Raw genomic sequence first — 19,542 nt, forward strand, 5'->3', positions numbered from 1 at the left:
CCATGTCGATTGGCTGCCGCCGTGGCCACGCGGAATCCCCAATTGGCCAGGCGGTCAGCGTTGAAGGGCCGCCCTGCGCCCATTCGCCCGCTAGTTTCAAGGCCCGGGTTGGCTGGGCGGGCAGCGGAATGAGGCGCGCGGATTGGTCGGAGGGAGGGAGATTGGGGTGGGGCAGGCGAGAGCCGGCCGCTGATTGGATTGGCCTGGTAAAGGCCTTGAGCACAGACCGGCTGAGCGCTGGGAGGAGGGTGGGCCAAAGGCGAGACTCCGGGCCCGCGTGATTGGCTGGGACAGTAGACGTTGATAGGATAGGGCGCCCAGAAGAACTGGGGAGAGGAGTTCGGGGTCGGGGCCGCGGAAAGGCGGGAGGCGCCCGCGGCTTCTGGAGCCTGGCGCGGGGCACGATGGGACGCCCCCGGGAAGGGGCGGAGCCGTGTTCGGGCTGCGGTTGGGAAAGCGCCGTCACTCTAAGGGGCGTGTTGAGGAGGGTTTCGCGGGCCTTAGCGGGGGAGGGGGGACCGTTAAAGCTTTGCACCGCGCCCACAGGAAGCTGCTTTCATGGCCAGGCCTACTTGGTACCAGGCTCTCAGCTGGGAAGGACCTTGAAGACCATGCGGTTCAACTTCCAATTTGCAGGTGTGGAAACTGAAGCCCAAAGAGGGTATGCAACTTGTCCAAGATTACACAGCCGGTTAGTGGCCTGCCCGGGACTGGCCTTAAGCTCCCCTGACTGCCCTTGGCCTTACACGCGGTTTCCCCCTTCAAGGAGGTGAATGCTAATGCAGTTTTGAGGCCTAACTAAGGAGGGTGGGCATTTGGATGCCCCCATCCATCGCTGCCAGCTATTTGAAGGAATAGAAATGTTTTCAGCCTGCGAAGGTACCCCTATAAAGGCACACTCGTGAGCCAGGAGGAATGGGTTTGCAGGCATAAAGGATTGTAGCTCTCTTAGCCTTTTTTAGCTCAAATCCTGCAAGAAATTAATGAAAGCCTTTCTGTAGCAAAATGCACATAAAGAAAATGTGCATACATTGATTTCCTCTGAGACTGATACATGGGCTCCTGGCGAAGAATTTCCTAAATTACTACATTTTCACCATATTGACTTAGAGTTAATTGGATGTAGCTAGTTTATAGAGCTCTTTACCGTATAGCTTGAGCTTGCAGAATAATTACCCTACTCTAGCCATACTGGGAAAACCTAGGAGGGACTCTGTCCTTGCTCAGAGGTTCTACCCAAGAATTAGGAAAGGTTGGCTAGCTACCCTCAATCCTTAAAAGAGGAAGAGGTCTTTCTCTGCTAGAGAAGTCTTTGCAGTTCTGCAGCTTAAAGTGTGGGGACCATTCTCACCCCATCCTATGACTGCTTGGTTTCCTATGGCTTAGCAGCCCTCCTAACCCCAGCCTTTTGCCTCATCTATTACCTAAGGGAGGTGCACTGTCCTGTGTGTGTAAATTATCTGGAATCAGTGAAGATTAAGTAAGATGACATCCATGAAAATCTTTTGAGTTGTCCTTATGTGGACTCCCCATACTACAAATGATCCACAATTCTGCCTCACTCCAACCCAACTTTCTCCTGCCCCCAAGCAGTTTGCTCCACATGATAGTACCAGTGAGGGCAAATGGATTTTTTTTTTTAAAGATTTTATTTATTTATTTGAGAGAGACTGAGAGAGAGAGCACATGAGAGGGGGGAGGGTCCGGAGGGTCAGAGGGAGAAGCAGACTCCCTGCCGAGCAGGGAGCCCGATGCGGGACTCGATCCAGGGACTCCAGGATCATGACCTGAGCCGAAGGCAGTCGCCTAACCAACTGAGCCACCCAGGCGCCCGAGGGCAAATGGATTTTTAAAGTACCTGGAATAAAATGCTGGGAAGAGAATATGTTTTGTAGCAAAGTTCTAGTCAAATATAAGATCCTTGCCGAAACCCAAGTGAAATTTTTTTTTTTTTTCAGTTGAACCAAGGTTCCTGATGGTGCTGTCTAGTCCCTTTCGAAAGCACTCAACACTAGCCTGCATTCAGCAAAGGCTAGTGAGGCACTGTAACACAAGTGTTTAGCACACAGACTCCAGAAACTGCCTGCATTCATATCCCAGCAGTGCCACTTCTTAGCTTGTGTGACTTACTTTGCTTACATGTAAAATGGGGCTAGGAATTGTACCTACTTCATATAGGGCTTTTGGGAGATCTTAAAGTGAGTTAATACATGTGAAGTGCTAGGAACACTGCCTGGCATGTTATATATGCCATATATACGTTGGCTATTATCTATTAAGCATGTATTTTGTACTAAGTGAGTGGTTCTTGGTCTTTGGCCTATTAGGAAAGAAAGATTTTAATTAATTAATCTCACAAGCAAATATAAAGTTGTAAAAGTGACAGATGCCAAAGAGTGACCCAGTCAGGGGGCTCAGGGAAAGTTTACTGAGAAGGGAAAGAGTTATTCAGGTGGAGAAGGGAGGAACAGCATGGGCAAAGGCCCTGTGATGGGAGGGAGCACAGGGATTATAAGGAACTGCAAGAGGCCCAGTAGCCCCAAAGCACAGAGAACAAGGGATTGAGATAAAGTTGGAATGTTGAGTAGGGGAAAGAGCATATGGGACTTTGCATGCCATGCATATGATTTTGTCTATATTATAAGATTAAAGGCAGCTACTCAAAGGTCTTAAGAAGATTGGTGGTTATAATGTGGAGATTAGACTGGAAACGGGGAAGAGGAGATTCAGGGAAACCAGTTAGGAGACCATTGAAATATTCTAGGTAAGAGAGGATACATGTAGAGAGGAGAGAGGTAGAAGTAATAGTGGAAATAGGAATAGGGATCAAAATTAATTGAACCTGGTAATTGAAGAAGGAAGGTGGCACTCAACCTCCTAGATTTCTGGCTGGCACTATGCAATGGAGGGTGATTTGATGCCCTTGCAGTGTTTCCCAAGGAGGAATTGGAGGCCACATGGTTTGGTAGAATGCACAGGCACACAGGGGCTTCAAGTTGTATTTCTTGAGCTGTGGATGGCGTCCATGGGTTTCAACATGTTATTCTCTGTAACTTTTTGAATATCAAGAATATTCATGTCCAATGGACAAATTCTGAAGTTAAAGAGGAAAACTGGGTTTCAGTCTTACCCTGCCGCTTCCTGCTGTATGATCTGGAACAAGTTACTTAACCTTTTGGATCTGTGAAATGGGAGAATCTCTGTCCCACCACTGGGTGATCTGAGCGCAAATGGGAGCCTCTCCGTGGAGCGCTCAGTGCAAGCATCTTGTGCCGGGAAACGCTCACTGGCGTCTTTGAAACCAGTATGTTCGTGAAGGGACAACACCTGCTGGCGTCTACCTGCCCAGTCACCCATCCCACAGGGCACATGAGTGAAAAGACCCGCTGCCAAGGGAGAAGCAGTCAGGCTGTGACCTGATGCCCTTTCCTCCTGAGCAAAACTAATGGACCCAAGAGGGGTCAGACCTTGGCCTCCTCAGTACTGAGGAAGAATGGAGGTGAATACCACATCTGGAGACCTGAGTGCCCCCCTGCTTAGTAATGGGGCAAACTTCATTGCCTTTTTCCTGACTTTCCACACCACACTCCTTCCAAGTAATTTAGAAAAGAGATCATTGGAGGGGCTTCTGAATGGCTCAGTTAAGCATCCAACTTGATTTTGGCTCAGGTCGTGATCTCAGGGCGCTGAGATGGGGCCCCGTGTTGGGCTCTGTGCTCAGCAGGGAGTCCGCTTGAGGCTTCTCCCTCTCCCTCTGCACCCACCCTGCTTGCACATGTGCGCACACGCTCCCTCTCTTTAAAATAAATAAAATCTTTTCATAAAATAAATAAAATCTTTTAAAAAGGAAGAAAAGAGATCATTTGCAGAAAAGCAGCTGAGACTTACTGCTCTTTCCTCTTCAATCCCCAGGGCAGAAATGCTATCATCATAAAATAATCCTCTTGCCTCCCCACAGCCCCTCCCTTTGCTCACTAGGCTCTAGCCTTGTTCCTTGAACACATCTCGATTTTTGAGTCTCAGGACCTTGGTATTTGCTGTCCCTTCCGCCCGGATCACTTTTCCCCCAACTGTTCCTTCCCATTCCTCTCTTAGTTCAGATGTCACTTCTTCAGAGAGGCGTTCCCTGATCAACCCATCAAAGATAGTTTCCACAGGTTCTCGTGATTTGATGATCATCAGAACTCTTCAATAACTGAAATGCTCTGTTGGCTCTGTGTGGCCCCATCCATGCTAGAACGATGATCCACAAAAGCAAGATCTTGCCCGTCTTGTTTGTTGCTTAAAATCGTGCCTCACACCATAGTAGGTGCTCAAATATTTGTGAAATGGATGAAGCAGTAAATAAGCATGTAACAGGTCCTTACGGCCTATGAGAAGTGACTGTCTAGTTGTGTTAAAGGTGCTTCATAATTTACCTCACCCTCTCTTCCAGTGTTATCCATGCTAGCTCCCACGTGTACCTTTGGTCCAATCAAGCCAGCCATGTCACTGTATCCTGCAGAAGTAGGTCGTCACTGTCCTAGGCCTGTCCCCCACCTGGAATTCCCTCTTTGTCCCTCTCTGTCTTCAAGGTGGTACTCTTGTTAATTTGTTCATTTGACTACATTCATTTTGGAGCTCCCCTCTCCCCGGGCATCTCAAGTATAACATGGGTCTATGATAATGGCCATAAGAAAGGTGTGAGCCAAATGCTGTCATGGAGCTAAAATCTCAGAGGAGGAAGAGACCTGGTTCCTGGCGTAGTTATGAGAACACTTAGTAGAAAAGAGAGGGTTTGAGCTGAACCTTGGAGGATTGGAGAGGATTAAAGATTATGAGGAAGCCTTCTCCAACCAAGGTTGATATCTCTGCTTACTAATAATGTTCACTTGGGAAGGTTTATTTGAGGCCTCTGTGTCTCAGTCTCCTCATCTGCAAGATGAGGATAAGAGTCCTAGCCAGGGTTGGCTTATGGGTACGAGACCTATACAGTCATACAGGCGCTTAGAAGGGCTGGCCCTTCCCTTGGTGTAATGCTCTGTTGTCCCCATGCCAAGTTCTTAATTTTTGAACAAGGGGTCCTGCAAATTGTGTTCTGACTGTGCTTCGAAGTGTTACTCAAAAGTCCTAGGAAGTTAGGGCGCCTGGGTGGCTCAGTCGGTTAAGCGACTGCCTTCGGCTCAGGTCATGATCCTGGAGTCCTGGGATCGAGTCCCACATCGGGCTCCCTGCTCAGCAGGGAGTCTGCTTCTCCCTCTGACCCTCCCCCCTCTCATGCTCTCTATCTCATTCTCTCTCTCAAATAAATAAATAAAATCTTAAAAAAAAAAAAAAGTCCTAGGAAGTTAATACACGAACATTTTTTAGAACAGTGAGGGCCTGGCATTTAATGAGGGTTTGGTAGCTGTCATTATTGGTATTGGTATTCTTAGAACTCTTTTAACAGTACAGCTCACAGCGCACCCCAGGTTAGCATTTGAACAACCCACAAATTTTTTTAAAAGATTTTTATTTATTTGAGAGAGAATGAGAGCAAGAGAGATCACAGAAGAAGAGGGAGAAACAGACTCGCCACTGAGCAGGGAGCCCAATGTGGGGGCTCAATCCCAGGACCCTGAGATCATGACCTGAGCTGAAGGCAGACGCTTAACTGACTGAGCCACTCAGGCACCCTAAAACCATACTTTAAAGATTAAATTTGGAGGCGCCTGGGTGGCTCAGTTGGGTAAGCATCTGACTCTTGATTTTGGCTCCGGTCATGCTCTCAGGGTCATGAGATTGAGCCCTGTGTTGGGCTCCATCCCTCTCCCTCTGCCCCTCCCCACCCATCACCACCCTCCCCCACTCATGTGCATATGCTCATGTGCTCTCTCTCTCTCAAAAATATAAAAACAAAAATAATTATAAAGATTAAATTTTTCAATGCTTGGAAAAGCTGAGCACATAGTGGATACTTAATTATGGATTACTTCCTCTGGAGGAGAAGATGGTATCCTAGGAAAGGGCAGTCACAGAGGGCTTCCTGGAGAAGATAATTCACCCCTACAAGTAGTATATTTGGATGGGAGAAAGGCTTCTGATTACACAGTCTAGGAACAGTCAAGATATTAGGTGGCCCTATTAGAAGAATGCTAAACCGCAAGGTAATTGATGGGAGTTCGTGGCTGGTTAGATATGGAGGAGAGGAAAGCTGGAAGGTGAGGCCTCGGTCTCCAGTTTGAGTGAGAGAGGGTCATTTTAAAAACAAGGTCAGGTATGGAAGCTGAGTTGGTGCAGCATGGTGGGGTAGAGGTTGTGGGGGAGGGGTCGTGAATCCAGTTTTAAAAACATTTCATTTTTAAGGTCACAAGGAGACATCCAAGGGAAACTAGACACTCTTGATTGGGACTTTGGGGAAAGGCTGGTGCTTCTGGAGTAAGAGGTTAGAAGTCAACAACAGCAAAAAATTGGAAGGTCAGATCAAGAGTCAAGAGTCAGATGCTTACCCAACTGAGCCACCCAGGCGCCCCCAAAATTTAATCTTTAAAGTATGGTTTTAGGGTGCCTGAGTGGCTCAGTCAGTTAAGCGTCTGCCTTCAGCTCAGGTCATGATCTCAGGGTCCTGGGATCGAGCCCCACATTGGGCTCCCTGCTCAGTGGCAAGTCTGTTTCTCCCTCTTCTTCTGTGATCTCTCTTGCTCTCATTCTCTCTCAAATAAATAAAAATCTTTTAAAAAGATTTCACAATCGGGCAACAGATCGGAAACAATCATTGAGATTATGTCTTGAAGGACATTGTGTAAAGACAAAAGCAAAAGATTTGGAGGATGGAAGTGGGGTTCCAAACTAGCAGGCAATAAAGTAAGAGGGAGAAGAGAAGGAACACCAGAGGTAGGAAAAGAAATGGGTGAGCGGGCTGTTTATAGTTGTAGGAGTCTGAATAATGTCCACGTGCTAATCCTTGGGACCTGAGAACGTGTTACCTTATAAGGCAAAAGGGACCCTGCAGAGGTGAATAAATTAAAAATTTTTGAGATGGGGAGATTTTCCTGGATTATCTGGGTGGACCCAACGTAATCACAACAGTCTTTATAAGAGGGAGGCAGGAGGATGAGTCAGGGAAGGTGAATTGGTGACAGCAGAGGCCAGAGTGATGGGCCGGGAGCCAAAGAATGTGGGCAGCCTCAAGAAGCTGCAAAAGGCAAGGAGCAGCTTTTCTCCTACAGCATTTAGAAGAAACATACGCTTCTTCCAGAACCATAAGAGGATAATTTGTGTTACTTTAAGGCACTGCTTACAGTAATTTGTTAGACCAGCAATAGGAAACGAATGCAAGAATAACAAATAGAAACAACCTAAATCTCCACCAATAATAGATGGGTTAAACAAGTCATGATACATTGGTACGGTGACTGTTATAATGGTAGTTAGCCATTAAAAATTAAGCTAGAAGATCATCTAATCACATAGAAAATGTTCCCAATAGATTGCCAAGTACAGACAGCAAGTTATAATATTAATGGTATTTATATTAAAAATTCATCAAGCTGTACACTTAAGATTCATGCATTTTATGCTTTGACTACAGGTAGGACATACGTCAATAAAAGTTTTGCACGTTGAATATAGATGTCCTGTTTTGTTCAAAGAAGGGAAGCTTGTGTTATATCTGTATATTCCCTGAGTAGGAAAAAGATTGGGAATGTATAAACCAAATGTTAATAACCTGATCATGGCCTGAACTGAAATCAAGAGTTGGATGCTTAACCGACTGAGCCACCCAGGCGCCCCAAGGGTAGGGAGAAAGTTTGAAGAAGTATGTGCAAGCCCACGGGAAAGGCCCCTGCAGCAGCTGGGCCAATCAAGCTGCTATAAACAGTTTCTGAAAATAGGTGATTTTTTTTTTAAGATTTATTTATTTATTTATTTATTTTTAGAGAGAGCGAGAGCACAAGTTGGGGGAGGGGCAGAGGGAGAGAGAGAGAATCTCAAGCAGACTCTGCGCTGAGCACAGAGCCCAACTCGAGGCTCAATCTCAGGACTCCGAGATTGTGACCTGAGCTGAGATCAGGAGTCAGATGCTTAACCGACTGAGCCACCCAGATGTGCCTAGGTGGTGATTTTTTTGTATTCTATGGCCCCCGCCCCAGAAGCAGAGAGGGACTAAGTACTGGGGAAATGGGAGGAAGAAGGAGAAGGAGAAAGGCATGAATGTAGAGATAAAAGCTTTGTGAACCTTGAGTCAGGAGGGCCTCTGAGAGAAGTGTGGAAAGTGCAGCAAATTCTTTAATCAGCCTTCCCCCGTCCCCTCCCATGTTTGTGGGCACACCAGGTACCCTCAGCCACTTTCTCCTTTCATTTCTTCAGTCCTCCTTTGTTCCCTTCCTTTGTTCTTTTTTTGATTACCAAAGTAACACATGGTCCTCACTGGGGAAATTTTGAAACGCATCAAAAGAAGCAAAAATCACCTGTAATCCCAAATTATATCCACAATGAAAACCCTGGCATATTTTTCCATTCAATTGAGAACCAAAACATTACTATGTAACATTTTTTTTTGTCACCACCTAAAAATGGACTTCTAAGATTTTTAAATTGGTTCAACTCTTTATCGGGTTGCATTAAAAAATAGTATGAACTAAATGTATTTGAACTGGCTCTGAATGGGTTTTCACACGGGTAGTGTAATGCAGAAGTCAAGGAGGCCTTTTAACTCTGACTTAAGCTGTTAAAATGCCAAGAGAATAAGCGAAAAAAAATTGAAGATCACTGAAGTATGCCCACCAACCCCGGAGCTCACGGAGGCTTCTCTTCCTGGCCAGGTGCTACGGGGAATCCTGTATTCTGGGCCCAGACTCTTCTCATCTTTCTGTTCTTCTTTTCTTTTTTTGAGTACATCCTCAATCTTGATGATCTGCTTTGTTGTTGGGGGAAAAACCCAGCTCTTCTCTTCCTCTGTTGTCTCCTTTATTCTCACATGACTGCCACACACAGACTTCTGATTCCAGATGTGGGTCATACCCCCCCAACCATGTGCGCCGTACCCCGCCCCCGCCCCCAGCAATGCTCTGACACCAGCTGGCTGTCCTACAATTTAACTCAATTCTGATACTGTCTACTTGCAGACAGCGTCAGATCCCACAGGGTAAGGGCTCAGTCCCATGAGACTGTCCCCACCCCACTTCAGATGTCAACTGCAAGTGGTAGGTCTCCAGGTCCTCCATAACTTCTGTTCTACTTGGCTACAAATCAGAGGTACCCACAACCCCTCCTAGGGTTCAGTTACTTTGCTAGAGCAGCTCAAAGAACTCAGGGAAAGGCATACATTAGCCAGTTTCGCAAAGGATATGGCAAAGGATACAGATAAACAGCCAGATGAAGAAGTACATAGGGAGGGTCCCGAGTGCAGGAGCTTCTGTCCCCATGGTTCATGAATGTGTTTGCCGACCTGGAAGCTCCCCAAACCCCCTACTATTGGGACTTCTATAGAGGTTTCCTCATGTAGGCATGATGAATTATTAGCTCCATATCCAGCCTCTCTCCCCTCTGGAGAAGGAGGGAGGAGGCCAGGGCTGAAAACTCTAAGCTTAAGATGGCTTGGTCTTTCTTTCTTTTTTTTTTTTAATGGGAGACAGCATGAGAGGGGAAGGGTCAGAGGGAGAAGCAGACCCCCTGCTGAGCAGGGAGCCCGATGTGGGACTCGATCCCAGGACTCCAGAATCATGACCTGAGCCGAAGGCAGTTGCTTAACCAACTGAGCCACCCAGGCGCCCCAGATGGCTTGGTCTTTCTGATGACCAGCTTCCACCCATGAGCCCAGAGGTACCCCATTAGAACAAAAGATGCTCCTAGTGCTCCTATCACTTAGGAATTTACAAGGGTTTTAGGAGCTCTGTGCCAAGAACCAGGGGCAGAGACAAATATATATATATATATATTTTTTTTTTTTTCCTATTATCCCGCATTTGTGCATTTTGTATGCACACATCTATCTTTCTCCCCCAGGGTTTCTCACACTTGGCACTATTGATACTTTGAGGCGAAGACTTCTTTGTTGGGTAGGGGGAGCTGTCCTGTGCCTCGTAGGATTTTGTAGTAGCATCCCTGGCTTCTACCCACTAGATGCCAGGAGCACTCCCTTCTTGCGTCATGACAATCACAAATATCTCCAGACCTTGCTTGATGTCCGCTGATGGCAAAAATTGCCCCCCGACCCCCTGCAGTTCAGAACACTGCTAGAGCTCCCTGAGGTCAGAGTCCGTGTCTTATAAATTCCTGTACTCCCTAAAATGCACAGCACATAGCATTTTTATTGTCCAGACAGTATCATTGCCTCATGAAAATGACAGCTAATATTTATAAAGCCCTTACTATTTTTCTTGTTCTAAGCTCTTCACCTACATTAACTAATCTAATCCTCATGACAACCCCATGAGATAAGTACTATTATTACACCCTTTCTACAGTCAAGAAACTAAGGCTCCAAGGGGTGTCTGGGTGGCTCAGTCAGTTAAGTGTTGGACTTTTGATTTCCGCTCAGGTCATGATCTCAGGGTCCTGAGATTAAGCCCCGCATCAGGCTCCGCTCTGAGCATGGAGTCTGCTTAGGATTCTCTCTCTCGCTCTGCCCCTCCCCCTCCCCCCGACTTGTGCTCTCTTTCTCTCCCTCTCTCTCTCTAAAACAAATAAATAAAATCTTAAAAAAAAGAAAAAAGAAATTAAGGCTCTAAGAGGTCACCCAGGGATGTGACACCTGGAATTTGAACCCTAACCCAGGCAGTCCAGTGGGGATTCTAGGTTCTCAACCATTTTTCTATCTACTGCTTTTAAATACACACAAAAATCAACTCATAAAAAAAAAACAACGAAAAAACGCCGGACATTATCCATCTGCCTACAGAATTTGCATAGGCAAACACATGATAAAAATAACATTTCCTGTTCTGCCTTTTTCACAAAACATGATACAGCAAAGCATTTTGTCATGTTGCTAAAATCTTCTAAGTTGTTTGAAGGGCTGCATCCTAACCAGTCTCTTTTTGTGGGCATTTTGGTTGTTGTTAATATTTTATTTGAAACATTCTAATCAATTTTTAAAGCATACTTTACATGCAATGAAGTGCACCCATTCTAAGGGTACAGTCTGATACGTTTTAACAAGTGGATAAACCCATGCTCCCACCAATACAATCATGATACAGAATATTTTTTTTTTTAAAGATTTTATTTATTTATTTGAGAGAGAGAGAATGAGATAAAGCATGAGAGGGGGGAGGGTCAGAGGGAGAAGCAGACTCCCCGCTGAGCAGGGAGCCTGATGCGGGACTCGATCCCAGGACTCCAGGATCATGACCTGAGCCGAAGGCAGTTGCTTAACCAACTGAGCCACCCAGGCGCCCCAGAATATTTTTCTAAAGATTTTTTTTTAAAGATTTTACTTATTTGTTTGAGAGAGAATGAGCACGAGAAGGGGGAGGGTCAGAGGGAGAAGCAGACTCCCCGCTGAACAAGGAGCCCAAGCACGGCTTGATCCTGGGACTTCAGGATCATGACCTGAGCCGAAGGCAGTCGCTTAACCAACTGAGCCACCCAGGTGCCCTTAAGATTTTATTTTTAAGTAATCTGTACACCCAACGTGGGGCTCGAACTCACCGCCCTGAGATCAAGAGTCACATGCTCCACCGACTGAGCCAACCAGGCACCCCAAGATACAGAACATTTTCTTTTCCTTTTTTTTTTAAGATTTATTAATACTTACTTTATTTTTTAAAAGATTTTATTTTATTTATTCGACAGAGAGACACAGCAAGAGAGGGAACACAAGCAGGGGCAGAGGGAGAAGCAGACTCCCCGCCGAGCAGGGAGCCCGATGCGGGGCTCGATCCCAGGACTCTGGGATCATGACCTGAGCTGAAAGCAGACGCCCAACGTCTGAGTCACCCAGGCGCCCACATTTTTCTTTTCTTTTTAAAAAGATTTTAAGTAATCTCTACACCCAATGCGGGGCTTGACCCCAGGACCGTGGGATTGATCATGGAACACTACATCAAAAACTAATGATGTGGGGCGCCTGGGTGGCTCAGTCGGTTGACCGTCTGCCTTCGGCTCAGGTCGTGATCTCGGGGTCCTGGGATCGAGCCCGCATCGGGCTCCCTGCTCGGCGGGAAGCCTGCTTCTCCCTCTCCCACCCTCCCTGCTTGTGTTCCCTCTCTCACTGTGTCTTTCTCTGTCAAATAAATAAAATCTTTAAAAAAACAAAAACAAAAACTAATGATGTAATGTATGGTGATTAACATAACAATAAAAGTTAAAAAAAAAAAAAAGGCTTGCTGAGGACAAAGCGGAAGCTGGCACCCTACAACACCCACCCCACCCACCCCCCTGCATTTGGTATGTGTGACATTCCTCAGGCACTCCTGGCTGCCCTAAAGGAAAAACAAATGGTTAACTGATAGAGATCACAGTCTTGCAGGACAGGAGTCTGTCTCAGTTTACAAATGTCCTAGTGATTTACAAGGAAGAAGCTTTCTCATCAATAGCCTAACTTCCAAGAGCCCCATAACTCAGTTTCCTGAAGCCCTAACATCACCCTCCCCTCCATAAAATTGAGGGAGGCTGAGGCGGAAGGAAATGTAAATGAAATTGGATTTCTTGGGGCGCCTGGGTGGCTCAGTCGGTTAAGCGACTGCCTTCGGCTCAGGTCATGATCCTGGAGTCCCAGGATCGAGTCCCATATCAGGCTCCCTGCTCTGCTGGGAGTCTGCTTCTCCCTCTGACCCTCCCCCTTCTCATGCTCTCTCTCTCTCTCTCTAATAAATAAAATATTAAAAAAAAAAAAAAAGAAATTGGATTTCTTTTGAACCTGAAGCCCATTGACAAGTACGTGTGATAGGAGGAATGTAACATTCCTCCAGGAAACTCCCAATTGTCTTCATGTTAGTGCCCCATTAGAGGGGGGGAAATAGCCTTGGCTTGACAATAACCAGGCCTCTAGGGGCGCCTGGGTGGCTCAGTTGGTTAAGCGACTGCCTTCGGCTCGGGTCGTGATCCTGGAGTCCTGGGATCGAGTCCCACATCGGACTCCCTGCTCAGCAGGGAGTCTGCTTCTCCCTCTGATCCTCCCCCGTCTCGTGCTCTCTCTCTGTCTCATTCTCTCTCTCAAATAAATAAATAAAAAAAAAAAAATTAAAAAAAAAAAAAAAACAAAACAAAAAACCAGGCCTCTAGTATTCTGAGAGTCTTTAGTATATGACAGTCCTTCTGGACACCCCCTTTTGTCCTCACCTCCCCAACTCCTGACTATATAATCACCACTCTCCAAGACCGCAGGGCAGCAGCTCTTTCTGCCCATGGGTTCTGTCCCCGTGCTTTAATAAACCACCACTTTGCACCAAAGACGCCTCAAAAATTCTTTCTTGGTCGTCGGCTCCAGACTCCACCCCTCTGAACCTCACCTATATTCCAAAACTGCATCAGGATCACGACCTGAGCCGAAGGCAGACGCTTAACTGACTGAGCCACCCAGGCGCCCCGATACAGAACATTTTCATCACCTTTGTTCCTTTCTGTGCGGTGTGTCAAAGCCGGCTAATACCCGAGTATCTGCTCGGGAGAGCCACATTATGTACATCTCTTCTCAAAACTACAGGTTTAGTGACATCACATAAGTAGCTCAAAATTGGCGATGGTGGAAGTGTTTCCACCGAAAAAAACCAGTAAAGTGCCATGAACCGGGTTTGCTTTTTTCTTTTTTTGAGAATCAGTTTGCTAGTGCCACCCCTCCCCTTGGCAGTCAACCTTCCATCCTGCAGCCACCGTCTTTCCGACATTTTTATCTTGTGGGTTTTTTTTTAGAACTCTATATAAATACAGTCATGCAGCACGTACTCTCCTGTGGCTAGCTTCTTAGCTCAGCATATTTTTGAGAGTCATCCATGTTGTTGTGCGTATCAATAGTTCGTTCCTTTTCATTGTATCCCATTGTATGGATACACATCCCGGCAAGAGCCTGTATTGTGGTTAACCCAGGAAGGAACAGGTGAGGTAGGGTAAACAGGTTTAGGATTGGCTAGTTTAACAACTTCAGTGGACCAGGGGTCATAGGGACTGTCTCTAATCGTCTGCTACCTGGCTTTGGAGTGATGAGGGCAAAGGAATAGTGACCCTTGTGGGAGCAAGGTGAAGTAGGTAGTCTAGGGAAGGGCTTTGGATTGTGGGTTTGTGGCTAAAAGGGGCACTGAAGGGAGAATAATTTACTATCTCTAAGAATTGGCTAGCCTGGGAGGGGCAGTCTCTCCAGAATCAGCAAGGTCCCAAGATGTCAAAGCGTCAGGAAATACATAAAGTTGTTTTCTTTCTTTTAAAGATTTTATTTATTTGACAGAGAGAGACACAGCGAGAGAGGGAACACAAGCAGGGGGAGTGGGGAGGGAGAAGCAGGCTTCCCGCGGAGCAGGGAGCCCGATGAGGGGCTCGATCCCAGGACCCTGGGATCACGACCTGAGCCGAACGCAGACGCTTAATGACTGAGCCACCCAGGTGCCCCAGAAAATACATAAAGTTAAAAAAAACCATGATTAATACACCTTCTTGAAAGGTTAATCTAGAAAAACTCTGAACTCCAGATGCTAAACATAGCTTAGACAAAGCCTTGTAGTGTACTGAAAAGCAAGGAATTAGGTAAAGACAACATAATACCAAACAGTGAGACCTCCTGGCCCCCTTTTCACCATGGCCCTAAGATTCTCCCAGACGAGCTAATAACCTACAACCAGTAGATTGGAGGATTTTTCTTTGGGAAAACTGACAAACCCTGGAGAAAATACCCATGGATACTGTATTTATTTCCTAGGGCTGCTGTAGCAAATTACAGCAAAACTTGGTGGCTTAAAACGAAAGAAATTTATTTTTTCACAGTTCTGGAGGTCAGAAGTTGGAAAGCAGGGACATCTGGATGGCTCAGTCAGTTAAGCATCTGCCTTCAGCTCAGGTCATGATCCCAGAGTCCTGGGATCGAGCCCCGCATCGGGCTCCCTGCTCAGTGGGGAGCCTGCTTCTCCCTCCCCCACTACCCCTGTTTGTGTTCCCTCTCTCACTGTATCTCTCTCTGTCAGATAAATAAATAAAATCTTAAAAAAAAAAAATATTCTCAGATAACGAGATGTTGCATCCATGAAACAAGAACAGAAGGTTATTTAAAAAGAACATTAGGGGATCGCCTGCATGGCTCAGTCGTTAAGCGTCTGCCTTCGGCTCAGGTCATGATCCCAGGGTCCTGGGATCGAGCCCTGCATTGGGCTCCCTGCTCCGAGGGAAGCCTGCTTCTCCCTCTCCCACTCCCCCTGCTTGGGTTCCCTCTCGCTGTGTCTCTCTCTGTCAAATAAATAAATAAAATCTTTAAAAAATAAAAATAAAATAAAAAATTTTTAAAAAGAACATTAGGGAGTAAAATATCTAAAGATATGAAAACCAGTAACTTCAATCAAAGTGTTGGGAGATAAAATTGAGGAAATAACCTAAAAAAAAAAAGTCAGAAAATAGGCATGAGGGGCGCCTGGGTGGCTCAGTCAGTTAAGCATCCCTCTCTTGATCTCAGCTCAGGTCTTGACCTCAGAGTCATGGGTTCAAGCCCCGTGTTGGGCTCCATGCTGGGCTCGGAGCCTACTTAAAAGAAAAAAAGAAAAGAAAGAGAAAAGAAAATAGGCATGAGAGGATTTTTAAAAGCTAGAGGTAGCCCAGGAGGACTAATATGCAACTCAGAAGAGTTACAGAGAACAATGGAGGGAAAGCATGGAAGGAATAATTCAAGAAATCATTGCAGAACCGAATGGCCTAGATCTCCAGAATGAGAGGCCCACTGAGTGCCCAACATAATGGATGAAAAAGAAATCATGACATTTCAGATCAGTGAGTAAATAGAGGAAGGTTACCAAAACCTCCCAGAGATAAAAAGCAGGTCACGTTCAAAGGAACAACCATCAGAATGGCGCCATGCCTCTCCTCAGCATGCTGGAAGACAGTGGAAGAACACTTTCACATTATTTATGACCTGTAGTTTTACAAATTAGTCACATTCTGAATTCAGGAAAGTAAGCACATTTTCAGACATGTGAAATCTTAAAAACTTTACTTCCTACCCATGGACGCTTTCTCAGGAAACCTCTTGGAGGATGTGGTACACCAAAATGAGAGAAAAAAAACCCAAGAAACAGGAAGACATGTGATCCTGGAAACAGAATATTCAACATAGGTGAGACATGAAGAGAACCCCCAAGATGATGATGAAGGGACATCCCAGGGTGACAGATGGCTTGGCAGCAGACCTAGTGAGTAATCAGTTAAGATTGGGACAGGAAGACAGAAGGACCCGGAAAGGATGTCTCCAAGAAAGAAGATGAAATGAATAGAAGAGGAGCGCCTGGGTGGCTCAGTCATTAAGCATCTGCCTTCGGCTCAGGTCATGATCCCAGGGTCCTGGGATCGAGCCCCGCATCAGGCTCCCTGCTCAGCGGGAAGCCTGCTTCTCCCTCTCCCACTCCCCCTGCTTGTGTTCCTGCTCTCGTGCTCTCTCTCTGTCAAATAAATAAATAAAATCTTTAAAAAAAAAAAAGAAATGAATAGAAGAAAAATTTACACTTTTAGTGATGGTGGAGGATGAATTCATTACAGCAATATGGAACACTGAGCAAATAAAAATGAATTTGTTTTTATTAATAATTAACTCCAACAAAGTTAAAAAAAAAAAAAAGCCTGAAAAGGAAACAAAGCTTAATCACAGTAGACTAACGAGTTTGGCTGTGAATAATATTTGTGGTGACATAATTGTGTAAACAGAGTATATTGATCTCCACCAACCCCAGCATGCATGGCTTTCGTCCTTGGGGACTTCCTGCCAGCCAGCAGGAACTCTCTCTGTCCCAGGTATCCCGGGGTTTCTTTTGGTTAAACAGGAATTGAGTTAGTTAAATCCAATTAGCAAATGAATACATTCACAAATTAAATTGTTGAATCAAAATGGCTATCAGAAAATTGGGTCTAGGGGCACCTGGGTGGCTCAGTCGTTAAGCGTCTGCCTCCGGCTCAGGTCCTGGGATTGAGGCCCGCATCGGGCTCCCTGCTCCGCGGGAGGCCTGCTGAAAAGAAAATTGGGTCTAAGCAAAAGGCTGTGGACAAAAGTATACACACACATATTTTTTTTCTTTTTTAAAACTAAACACTTGGAAAAGATTGTCTGAAGCTTTATTTATTTATTTTTAAAGATTTTATTTATTTATTTATTTGGCAGAGAGAGAGACAGCCAGAGAGGGAATACAAGCAGGGGGAGTGGGAGAGGGAGAAGCAGGCTTCCCGCAGAGCGGGGAGCCCGATGCGGAGCTCGATCCCAGGACCCTGGGACCAAGACCTGAGCGGAAGGCAGACGCTTAACGACTAAGCCACCCAGGCGCCCTGTCTGAAGCTTTAAATGTATGTTCTGCTAACTCATTTGAGAACTATTTTTGGGTTTTTTTTTAAAGTAAGCTCTATGCCCAGCATGGGGCTTGAACTCACCACCCCGAGATGGAGCATCTCCTACTCTACCAGCAGAACCAGCCAGGTGCCCCCAACAACATATCACTGTTTATACCCAACGTTCATCCCATCATAGGGAAGCTAAATCGTAGATACTTGCATTCAGCATACGTTAGACTGACCCTTAATACATTATATTGCAAATTTTTTTCTAGTTTCGTTTTTGTTTTTCCACTAGACTGTGAGCGATTTGAGGGCAGCCTCTTGTTCTTTCCTCTGCAAGGTTCTGGCACCTAATGCAGACCTTGGCTTTCTTTCTTTCTTTTTTTTTTTTTTAAACCTATCTAAGATTTATTGAGTCAAACTGAAAGCACAGTTTGAGATGGTGACCATTTATATCCAGAACGTTCTCTTACTCACATCAGCCTGCCCAGCACTGAGGTTAGTGTTTTTATTATCACCTCTTTCACCCTCCCGGTTTGCAAAAAAGGATCTGAGTTCCAGAGAGTGCCTTGCTCAAGGTCGTAGAAGTCAGCGTTGAAGCCTCTAGTGGAACCTAGGTCTCCTGACACCCAGTGATGCACTTTAAATATTAATTAATTAATTAATTAAAATAGATTGATTTTTGTTTTTTATCGTTCTATGTAACTTTAAAAAAAAATGTAATTGACGCACAATGTTGCATTAGTTTCCGGTGTAACAAGTATAGCGATGCCGCAGGTCTCCGCGTTGGGCTGTGCTGTGGCCACGAGAGCAGCTGCCACTGTGCCCACACAACGTTATTAAGTACCACTGACTGTGGTCCCTGTGCTGCACCTTTCATTTCAGTCCCCGCCGTGACTTATTCCATAAGGGGAAGCCTGTATCTCCCACTCCCCTTCACCCATTTTGCCTATCCCCCCAGGGATGCATTCCCCCCCCCCCCCCCCAGATTTTACTTATTGGAGAGAGAGAGCAGGAGGGAGGGACCGAGGGAGAGGGAGAGAGAGAATCCCAAGCAGACTCCCCCCGCCCTCCCAGCATGGAGCCCCACGTGGGACTCAACCTCATGACCCCAAGCTCATGACCTGAGCTGAAATCTAGAGTCGGAGGCTTAATCCACTGAGCCACCCAGGCGCCCTCTCCAGGGATGCACTTTTAAAAATGTAAGCGTGGTTAAAAAAATGATCATCTTAGCCATTTTCAAGAATATAGCTCAGTAGTGTTAAAAATATTCACACTGCTGTGCAACAGCTCTTCAGAACTTTTTTCTTTTTCTTTTTTCCCCAGAACTTTTTAATCTTGCAAAACTGGAACTCTGTATCTGCTGAACAACAACCCCCCATATTCCCCTCGGCCCCCAGCCCCGGGCAACCACCATTCCACTTTCTGTCTCTAGATTCCTGATGTGAATGGAATCATACAGTATACGTGCGGTTTGGTTTTGTTTTGTTTTTGTTTTGCGATTGGCTTATTTCACTTAGCATAATGTCCTCAAGGTTCATCTGTGTTGTAACCTGTGTCAGAATTTCCTTCATTTTTAAAGCTGAATAATATTCCATTGTGATGTATATATCGCATTGTGTTTATCCATTCATCCCTCAATAGACACTTGGGTTGCTTTCCCCTTTTGGCTATAGTGAATAATGCTGCCATGAATGAACGTGGGTGTGCACATATCTCTTTCAATTCTTTTGGGTATATACCCAAAAGTGGGATTCCAGTAACGGATTTTTAGTTATTTAATTAACTAATTAAGTAATTAATTAATCCTTCCCAAGCTGAGTGATTTTTATTAGGGCAAGTGTGTATTCGTTGTGTATCTGATTTCCCTTGCCAGCGTGGCTGACTGCTGAGGTGTCCTCCCCTCTGTGCACATGGCCCGGGGCCCAGTGTGCCCCCGCAGGTGCCGCAAATCCCCTTCCCTCCGGGCGGGGGGGCACAGCCGCAGGGTTGGGACCACCGAGCGCCCTTTCCTCCTGCGGCCGCCTCACCTCCCGCTCCCAGCTTTCCCTCCGCAGCTTCTTCCACTGCCCTCTCTCGGCAGAGTAGTCGGGACACCGCGCCTTCTCCGAGGGCTGCCGGTCCCCTAAG

At 45.9% G+C, this 19,542-nt stretch overlaps 1 long non-coding RNA gene across 1 annotated transcript; it reads left to right on the forward strand.

Moving 5' to 3' along the window:
* The first annotated feature begins 376 nt into the window (after positions 1–376).
* On the forward strand, positions 377–19,021 carry LOC144380847 (uncharacterized). The gene is made up of 2 exons (XR_013445055.1): positions 377–661; positions 18,739–19,021. It is a non-coding gene; the product is annotated as an uncharacterized LOC144380847 (long non-coding RNA).
* Positions 19,022–19,542: the final 521 nt, after the last annotated feature.

The sequence above is a fragment of the Halichoerus grypus genome, chromosome 2 (assembly GCF_964656455.1).
Source record: "Halichoerus grypus chromosome 2, mHalGry1.hap1.1, whole genome shotgun sequence".
NCBI classification, from domain to species: domain Eukaryota; kingdom Metazoa; phylum Chordata; class Mammalia; order Carnivora; family Phocidae; genus Halichoerus; species Halichoerus grypus.